Below are 9,665 nucleotides of genomic sequence, written 5' to 3'. Positions count from 1 at the left end.
CATCCTCTTTTGAAAGTATTATGGGTATACAAATATTAGAAAATTACATGTCCACATTGAGGGAGTATCATAATTGGGCACCTGTAGAGGATCATCATGGCCCAACTCCTACTGAAGATGCTGTGTTGATCTTCCATTTCCTAATGTTACTAATGGTAGTAGCAGAAGAAGAATACAAAAAGTTCATCATGTCACTCCTGGGGGCCTCTGGGGTAATCTCCTGTTAAATGCTCAGAGAAAGCAAAACCCCAGCTCCATAATTCTGTTGTCTCTTCACACATTATGGAGTACACAGGTTGGGTCCAGGGTCCCCAGCCCTATGTCCTATTAGTCACACACGCCTTTCTGAATCTTCATGCAGACAATGCCCAATTTAGGTCATGACTGTGCTGCATAGGGTTGCCAGGCCCCCTCGATCTCTCAGTGGAAGATTGGGGCCTGGCTCTTACCTGGAGGGGGAGGTGCGCGCGCAGACCGCACACGCACGCTCCTGCAAGCGTGATAACATTAGTGATGTCACCACACAGCCTGTTTGGGCATGGATCAGGCCCGTTGTGGACCCCTGTGGAGCACAGGAGCATTCCTGCACTCCACAGGGGCCCACAATGGGCCCGATCCGCACCCAAACGGGCCCAATCCACGCCCATTTTGGCGCAGATTGGGTCTGTTTCGGCGCAGATCGGACCCATTTTAGGCCGCTGTGGAGCGTGGGAGCATTCCTGCACTCTGCAGGGGCCGACAACGGGCCCAATCCATGCCAAAACGGGCCCAATCTCCGCCGAAATGGACCCAATCCGTACCAAAATGGGTGCGGATTGGGCCCATTTGGGTGCAGATCGGGCCCATTGTGGGCCCCTGCAGAGAGCAGGAACGCTCCCGTGCTCTACAGGGGCCCCAATCCAGGCCAAAACAGGCCTGATACTGGCGGTTGCTGTGCGCAGGGGCGCGCAGCACCATGGGGGGCGCATGGAAGGTGCGCGCGCCCCCACCAGCCAGGTAGGGAGGGGCGGGGGTGGCAGGGTGGGGGCGGGGGGTCCCCTGCCCCCACCGGGGGTCTGACAGCCCTAGTGCTGCATGTGAAGAAGGAGTTTTAGAGCCAGTGAGGAATAGTGGTTAAGAGTGTAGGAATAGTATTTGGGAGTCTCAGGTTCAAATCCCCACTCTGCCATGGAAGCTTGCCCGAAGATACACACTCAACCTAACCTGTAGGTTTGTTATAAATATAAAATGGAGGAAAGAAGAATGATGCAAGGTGTTTTGGATCCCCAGTAGGGAGAAAGGTAGAGTATAAATGAAGTAAGTAATTTCCCCCCACCTTTAGAACTTATCCTTTTGATGTGTTTATTTTCATACAAATGAATAAAAAGAGGAGGGGTAAGAGTATTGTACTGCAGACCTGACCCCCATCCTCTACAAGCTCAAAAACACTGTTCCACAGGGCCTACATTATACCCAAATGCATGTAGGTTCCTGTACGATCAATTTGCTACCTTAGAAAACAGAGGGCCTTTGACCACATATACAGGAATCTTGATGCGTTTTAGTGTTTACATGCAGACTGCATAGAATTAATTCCTTTAATCACATGGAGGTTGGAGCTTCCATGTCCCTGATAATTCCCCTACATGTCTTCTTTTGTACACACACAGTGTATTTGTACACACACACACACACAAAGGGGGAAAGCTAATGTGACCATCAATGTTGCTTTGGAAGCTGTTTGTCTTCTAAAGTGGAATTGATCACGTTAGTCCATTGAATTGTTTGAGCTCTGGTCTCTTGCCTACCAACAGGGAGTGTAGCCTTCAAGCTTCTTTGAGCTTCATAAATGTTAATGCTTAAACCATAAGTTAAAGGTAAGTAGAAGAAGAAAAGGCTTTTCATGAAGACCAATCAATTTCTCAGTTTTGTTGAGGCTCCTTAAAATGGTATTGAACGTGGAGTCTATCATGCTGGCTAGTATAACTGAAAACCTCTATAGTACTCCTGCCCAGTATTTTGCTATATCTTTCAGTTTTACTGCGTAGGTATTAACATTGTCTCTACTACACTCTCTTTTTCAGGCACTCAGTCATAAAACGTGTAGGTTAAAAATGTGTATTATAAATAGAAATACTAAAAGGAGGCTGTGTCTTAGGAAGAATCTGCTTGATTAATATACCAAATGCCCAGGTAGGAAAAAATGAATACATGCTTACAGATCACATAATATCTACTTTTACAAGAACAAAAGAAGAACTTTGCTGATGCAGTCCATGGGGCAGCCATTCTAGAATTCTGTTTCCATCAGCAGCCAGCTAGATGCTACTGGAGGCTCACAATAAGAGAACAAAGGGCTCCTTGTTACCAGCACTCACAACCAGAGGTGTCAAGCTAATGATCCTTGATAGGTAGCTTTGATGACTTTTTTTCCTATAAAAACAATGCCTATCAAATCATGCAACAGGAACTGATGGAACTCTTATTGCAGAACCCCAAAGCTACAAATATAGGAGGCACACGTATTAAAAATTTGCCTCCCTGAGATCATTTTCAGTGGCAATTTTTCACTGAATTTTTTGGGGGGAAGTACGTCTCTTTGATTAAAATGGGACTTGCTTCTGAGTAGATCTGCTTAAGATGGTCCTGACTCCTGATAGATAACTGTGTCAATAGATATGTAGGCAAAAAATGCCTGCTGCCTTGGAAGGTGGGCTCTATATCATTATACTCAGCTGAGGTCCAAACCCCATCTTCCCCAGGCCCTATCTTCAAAATCTCCAGGAACTTCCCTACCTGGAGCTGGATACCCTATTCATGATGATCCATGTGGTAGCAGCCCTTGTCCAGGCAGGGGTGGCACCAATCCAGGTACAGGCAGTGTTCTCCCAGCTACAGGAGGCTCTTCATTGGAGATAACCACCCCTGTAGAGCCTGGACATGCATACTCATCCAGGTGTATAACTGCAGCCATATCAACTGTGGCCGTGGAAGACTGCATCACACCTAGATTTGCCTTGTAGCTGAGGGCAAAGATATTTACATCTGTCCGCATTGTAAACTAAGCTTTCTTCTGTTCATTTGTGAAAACTGTATACTGATGTATACTGATGTATACTGATGTTTCCTGACTAACTCTTCCCCCATCCCTCTTCTATATGCCTTAAGGTAACATTGACAATGTCAACCTTATATTGCTTTGTTTCTGTCAGTTTGGGTCAAGACCTTTGCACAGAGGGCAATCTAAACTCCCCTCTGTCTGGAGATCAGGGGGCGGGGCCACCAGCTATGTGACCATTTTCACCAAGGGTGATTTAAACTTTTAAAAACTCCACCCTGGTTCCAATTGACCCAAAGTGACGTCTTTGTGTGACGTCCTGAGCTCCACCACTGAGTTCTACCTCCTCTTTTCCCAGAAAAAAAAGCCCTGAATAAAGTACCTGTGTCTTTTCTACCGACTCCTCAGGGAACAATTCATATTAAAATTTAATAAATATTTGCATGCTACAGTGCTTTGTTTAAGCCAATAAGCAGTGCCACAAATCTCTTTTCACAAATTCACCTTACTTGGCTCTAGTCAGAGATTGCAAATATCTCAAGGGAGCCTGCCTTCATGCTGACAAAGAATACTGCATTGAACTTTGACCTGAGACCTATAAAAAGCCACCCAATTTTGATTTCAGGAATGATTAAAAGAAGGCAAGGATTTTGGTTCCTCTGATTAATTCTGTGCTCTTATGTCTTTATTGTTTTGTTGATTATGTCATATGCTTTGATTGTAATACATTGGGATCTTTTGCCCTCACTGCAAGTCACCTTTGGGTTGTCTTAAATATGTTATTTTTAATAAAGAAATGAACCTAACACTTCTTACAGTAGCATGTCCTCTTGATAAAATGTTTTCTATACTCCTTGATAAGCACAATGTCAAAGAAATAGTGCAGGGATCTCTTTTTTTAGAAGAACCATGTGATGGGTTCTGGTAAAGGGCAGCAATTTTCTAATAGTTTCCAAAAGCAGTATCAAGCTGAACAGAATGTCCAACATTAAATTATAACTGTAATGTCTAAGATACACTGTATTTATCTAGGTTTGGGATTTTGCCTCTATTTATTGTGGAAAATTTGTTCTACTTTAGAGGGTTTTGTGGTTTGGTCAATGATACGGAAAGGGTAGCAAAGTTCAGAAAGTGCTGACACTGTGCTCATAGACAAGGGAAGAAGAAAGTAGTCTGCATGGAAATGACTTTTTGATGGTATCCTATAGAAAGTACAACATGCAGCCTATTAGAGGGTATGCCTGCATGCTCCTTCTTGAAGCACGTGTTGATGCTCTTTATTTCAGAGTGTTTCTGTAAGTCCTGTTCCAAAAAAAGTCTAGAATCAATTCTGCCTATACCTGACTAGCTTCATTTTACTCCACTTCTTCCAATGTTCTTCTGCAATGAGAATTATAAAAGAACCAGCATTATTCAGGGCCAAGCTACACATGACGAATGACACTTGAACAGCAAGTGTATTTCTCCCTGTTCACTTGCCCTCCACTCAATCCACTTGCTGTTCAAGTGTCATTCGTCATGTGTAGCTTGGCCCGTAGTCGTTTCAGTGTTAGAACAGAATCTGGGAGACCCAGGACTGATTACTCCCTCTGCCATGGAAGCTCAACTGGATGACCTTGGGCTAATCACTCTTTCTCTCAGGATCAAACCACACGAGACAAAATACTCTTGAATTACACTGAAATATACTTGAATTACAAAATAAACTCGAATTACCCATGTAATTCGAGTGTATTTTGTCTCGTGTGGTGAGACCCTCAGTGTAACCTTTCTCAAAGAGTCATTTCAAGGAGTCATTTTTGGATAAAAATGAAGAAGGGTGAGATGGCAGTGCGCTGCCTCAATTCCCTCTATCCACTCCACCCCCTGTAGCAGTGACCAAGCAGTTTCAGTTATGGCATGTTTATAAGTGGCCAATAAGGCTAAATACCATGCTGGATAAGGTGCTGCAGTTACAGTAGGGACATGGAGGGGTATCACAAAATATCTGAGGTAATTTCTACTCCTTCCCTATTCCCTTTTCCTAAGGTGATTCACTCAGACGCCTTCTTTCAAGAACACAAGAATAAATTTATTGTCTTTTCTTTAGAATAGCTTATAAAGAGTAGTTGGGTGGACAAGTAAAGGGGTTCTTCCAAAAGGGAGCTGAAGGTTTGCTTTAGAAGGGCTAAAAGATCACATACTCCAGGTTACAGAAATGACAGGTTGTTTCTGCTGGAGAGATTGATTTATTTTATTTGGAATGGCTCAGTGAACCCAGGAATCTCAGGCTCTTGAAATAGCGTTAGTTTCTCTCTCAAGATTTTTCTCTCAATCCCCTCAAAAGTCACTAATACATTATTTCTCTGAGGTAACCTTACCTGACTATCACAGGATACCTAACCTAATCCTGCTTCTTGATAGGTGCTTGAGCCCTAACCGCCAAGCTCTATCAATGTCTGAGCCCTATCTGAGGAATTTTTACAATATTATCTGTTTTACTACTCATCTGCAGCCCCCTCGCCCAGGCAAATCCACTAACTAAAGAATTCAATGGGCTTTACTTCTCAGTCAGCATATTTATGATTGCAGTTTAATGTTTCCCTAGGAGGTATGAATTTTTAGTAGAGAAGAATAGAAAACTAGGACTAGTTAATGTTTACTATTTATATTGAACCTCTAACATTCAAGTATTTCACACACATTATTGTGCTGTTATCATTACAACAGCCCTGCAAAGTAGGCTAGTAGTATTGCACCCCACCCCCATATTCTAGATAAGGGTGGCACTGATGAGAGAGGGTATTTTCTAAGACCACTTAAGTGAGTTTGTGACTGAGATGAAAGCTGAACCAGCCCACTCTTAGATAACAGCTAATTCTCTTAGCTACTATGTTATATCAGCTCCTTGGTCAAAAAGGAGCTTGTATATTAACAGAAGTGACCTAATTATCAAAGAATTAGTAGCTGATTAAATTCAGTCCTGCTTAATTTAATCAGCCTCATCAGAATTGCAAGTATGAACATAGCACGTATTTCATGTGTGAATTATCGCTATGGGAATAACATGAAAACAGGAGGACAGGGCAAGGGTAGGCCTGACTGGCCTCACTTTCTGAAGAAATGAAGAAAGAATAAAGGATGTTTTAAGAATGATTTTGACAAAATAAAACAAGATGCTGTCAAAGACGGCTGTATCCACAAGCTGCTCTGAGTGGGAGGCCAAGAGCAAAACACTCAAAACTGAGAGTGAATCCTCATTTCCAGGGGCTGCCTCCAGCCCCTCTTGACTAAACGCTTAGCTACAGAACTGAGAGGCAAGTTCCCAGCCCTACCAGGTTTTAATCAATCATCAGCCCGGCAGAATAGGACACCTGCAGACTGAGTTTCCAAACAACTATTTCAGTAGTTGTGGCCAAAATGGGCCAAAGTACTGGATTCAGATAGAAGCTTGCAAAGTTCCCAAACAACACACAAGGATATACTCACAAAGGTTTATTAACAGAAGTGCAAAAGGATTCAGACATAGAAATGTGCAAGCAGAGAGAAGAAAAAAAACCAAATACTAGATAACATAAACAGACTTCAGTCACCCAGCTCAAGGTTACCATTCAGGCTATAACAAAAGAGTCCAAAGGGTTCCAAAAGTCTCAAAATCCAGGGACAGAAATCCTGGGCTAGCAGCAATCCATGTGAGCAAATCCAGAGCACAAAAGCAGGTAGCAGAAATCCTTCAGCAACCATACAGAGTTCAAAAGCTATAAGGCGCAAGCTAGAATGAGGACCCTTGTTTTATCCAAAACTGTAGAAATTGGCCAATCAAGGACAGTGCACATACTCTGACCCAAGGTCCTTTGCTAGAATGATGCAATGCAAATGCAAGACCTTGAAGTTATGACCTCATTGCACCTGTGTAGTTCACCCTCAGCTCTGAAACTGCAAGGCCCTAATGACTTTACAGGACCCTATCAGACCCAAAGCCTGAACCGAACCAAGAAACAGACAGGGACAAGTCAGTTTCTTGACAGATGGCATATGATTAGACAGGTGGGCTTATGGGAGACCTAGCCAAGATGACTAAAGGGAACCTACACATCCAGAGGATGCAACTTCTGAATACCAATATGAGCAGGCACTATCAGGGGAAGGCTATCCTGTTTGTTAATCCTCCAGGTCAGCTGAATGGCCACTGTATAAAGCAGTATGCTAAACAAATGAACCACCAGTCTGATCCAGCAGAGAATCTCTTATGTTCTGGATTCAAATCCCATTCCTTCTCAAAATTTACTAGAATATTTTGGGCATGTCTCAGGACTGGCTCCAATCTTCCTTCAAGGAAACTTCCTCCAATGGAAGAGCCACTTAAGGTGAAAAAGGCTTCAAACCAGGGATGAACAAACATCCACTTGTTTGGCTCACATCTTGTTTGTGACTATCAAACTGATTCCCCACTTCTTCGCTTGAAGCCAGCTTGGTGACTTTGGATCAGGCACAGCTGCTTAGAGCTCTCTCAGCCCCATCCACCTAACAGGGTGATTGCTGTGGGGATAATAATGACATACTTTGTAAATTACTCTGAGTGGGCGTTAAGTTGTCCTGAAGGGCGGTATATAAATTGAACATTGTTGTTGTTGTTGTGTTTGTTGTTCTTTTTGACTGTTTGTCCACCCATTTGTTGCTGTTCAGCAATTCACTATTCCCTGTATTCCTTCCTAACCATGCAGATGAGTGCAATTGGCTTTTCGCACATGAACATTCACATGAGGGCTTTTTTTTCTGGCAGTACTCAATGGTCCTGAATACTGGCACCTTTGGACTTAATTGGACTTAAAAGATGCTTACTTTCATGTTAGAATCAGGGAAGGGGATGAATGGAAAACCGCGTTCAATACGCCACTGGGGCAGTACGAGTATCTTGTCATGCCATTCGGCTTATCTGGAGCCCCATCAGTATACATGTCAATGATTAATGAAGTCTTGCACAAATTCCTATATAAGGGAGTGGTTGTTTACCTTGATGATGTTTTAATTTATTCAAAAACAAAAGAAGAACATGTGAAATTGGTGCGGGAAGTTTTAACAACCTTACTATGTCACAACCTCCCTATCAAACTCTCTAAATGTGAGTTCCACAAAAAGGAGCTGGATTACTTGGGCTACCGTATATCAGGGCAGGGCTTGAAAATGGATCCTGTCAAGATCCGAGCAGTAAGAGACTGGCAAATACCCTCCACTCGCAAACAATTGCAATCCTTCTTGGCATTTGCCAATTTCTATCGAGACTTCATAGAAGGATTTGCTCAAATTGCCCTCCCTTTGACTGATCTACTAAAAACCAAAGGAAAGGGAGATCAAGCAAAAAAAGCATCCTCCAACCTGGAGTGGAGCCCTGAATGCCAACTGGCTTTTGACAAGCTCAAGACCCAATTTATGTCAGAGCCTGTCTTACAGCACCCCGATTCCGCAGGGGGGGGGTCTTCCTGCAGAAAGGGGAGGATGGAAAGGCCTGGCCGTGCGCATATCTGTCCCAAAAATTTTCTGAGACCGAGCACAATTGGAATATGTGGGGGAAAGAAGCTTTTGTGGTTAAAGTGGCCCTTACAGTGTGGCGCCACTGGCTGGAGGGGGCCCAACATCCATTTGAAGTTTGGACTGACCATAAAAACCTGGAAGCTCTTAGGAACCCCTGATGACTTAACGCCAAACAGCTTTGCTGGGTGGAATTTTTTTCAAAATTTAACTTCACGCTCAACTTCCTTCTGGGTAAAACCAACTTCTTAGCAGACACTCTATCACGCATGCCCCAACACCAAAGCAAGAGGGAGGAGACCATCGACACTGTCTTCTCCCCACGACAGCTAGGGGGTGTGGTCACCACTCGTAGCCAAACAGCCAAAGCCCAAACAAAAGAAAAGGGGTGGAGAGCTAGAGTGAAAAGCGAGGTGGAAAAAGAAGGGGAGGGAGCGCCCAAGGGAAAAATGTCTCAAATGGAGGAGGGAGACTGGGTGAAAGATGAGACTGTATATAGCTTCCAGCCTTAGAAAAGAAGTTCTGCAGCGTTGTCACAATGCCCGTACCGCTGGCCATTTTGGATATTTAAAGACTCTTCACCTAGTGCAAAGACAATTTTGGTGGCCAGGCATCAGAAAAGATGTGTCCCAATATGTCTCCTCTTGTCCAATCTGTATAAGCGCTAAGTCAAGGAGAGGAAAGCTGCCAGAACTTTTACAGCCCCTGGAAACCCCCAATCGGCTTTGGGAAGTAATTTCAATGGACTTTATCACAGATCTGCCTCCCTCTAAGGGCTATTCCTGTATACTAGTGGTTGTGGACTTATTTTCTAAACAAGTGCATTTTATTCCATGCATAACCATTCCGACAGCCAAAAAGCTGGCTGAAATATTTATGAAATATATTGTGAAGCTACACTCTTTTCCCTCTAAGGTGATCTCGGATCAGGGCGGACAGTTCGTTGCCAACTTCTGGCGGGAACTTCTACAGCTAACTGGAATGGAACAAGGAATTAGCTCTGTCCATCATCCGCATAGCAAACCAAATTTTAGAACAATTCCTACGATGTTATATTAATTTCCAACAGGACAACTGCACCGACCTGATCCATTTCGCAGAGTACGCTTACAACAACACA

The sequence above is a fragment of the Eublepharis macularius genome, chromosome 6 (genome assembly GCF_028583425.1).
Source record: "Eublepharis macularius isolate TG4126 chromosome 6, MPM_Emac_v1.0, whole genome shotgun sequence".
NCBI classification, from domain to species: Eukaryota; Metazoa; Chordata; class Lepidosauria; order Squamata; family Eublepharidae; genus Eublepharis; species Eublepharis macularius.
This window is presented reverse-complemented; position numbering follows the sequence as displayed.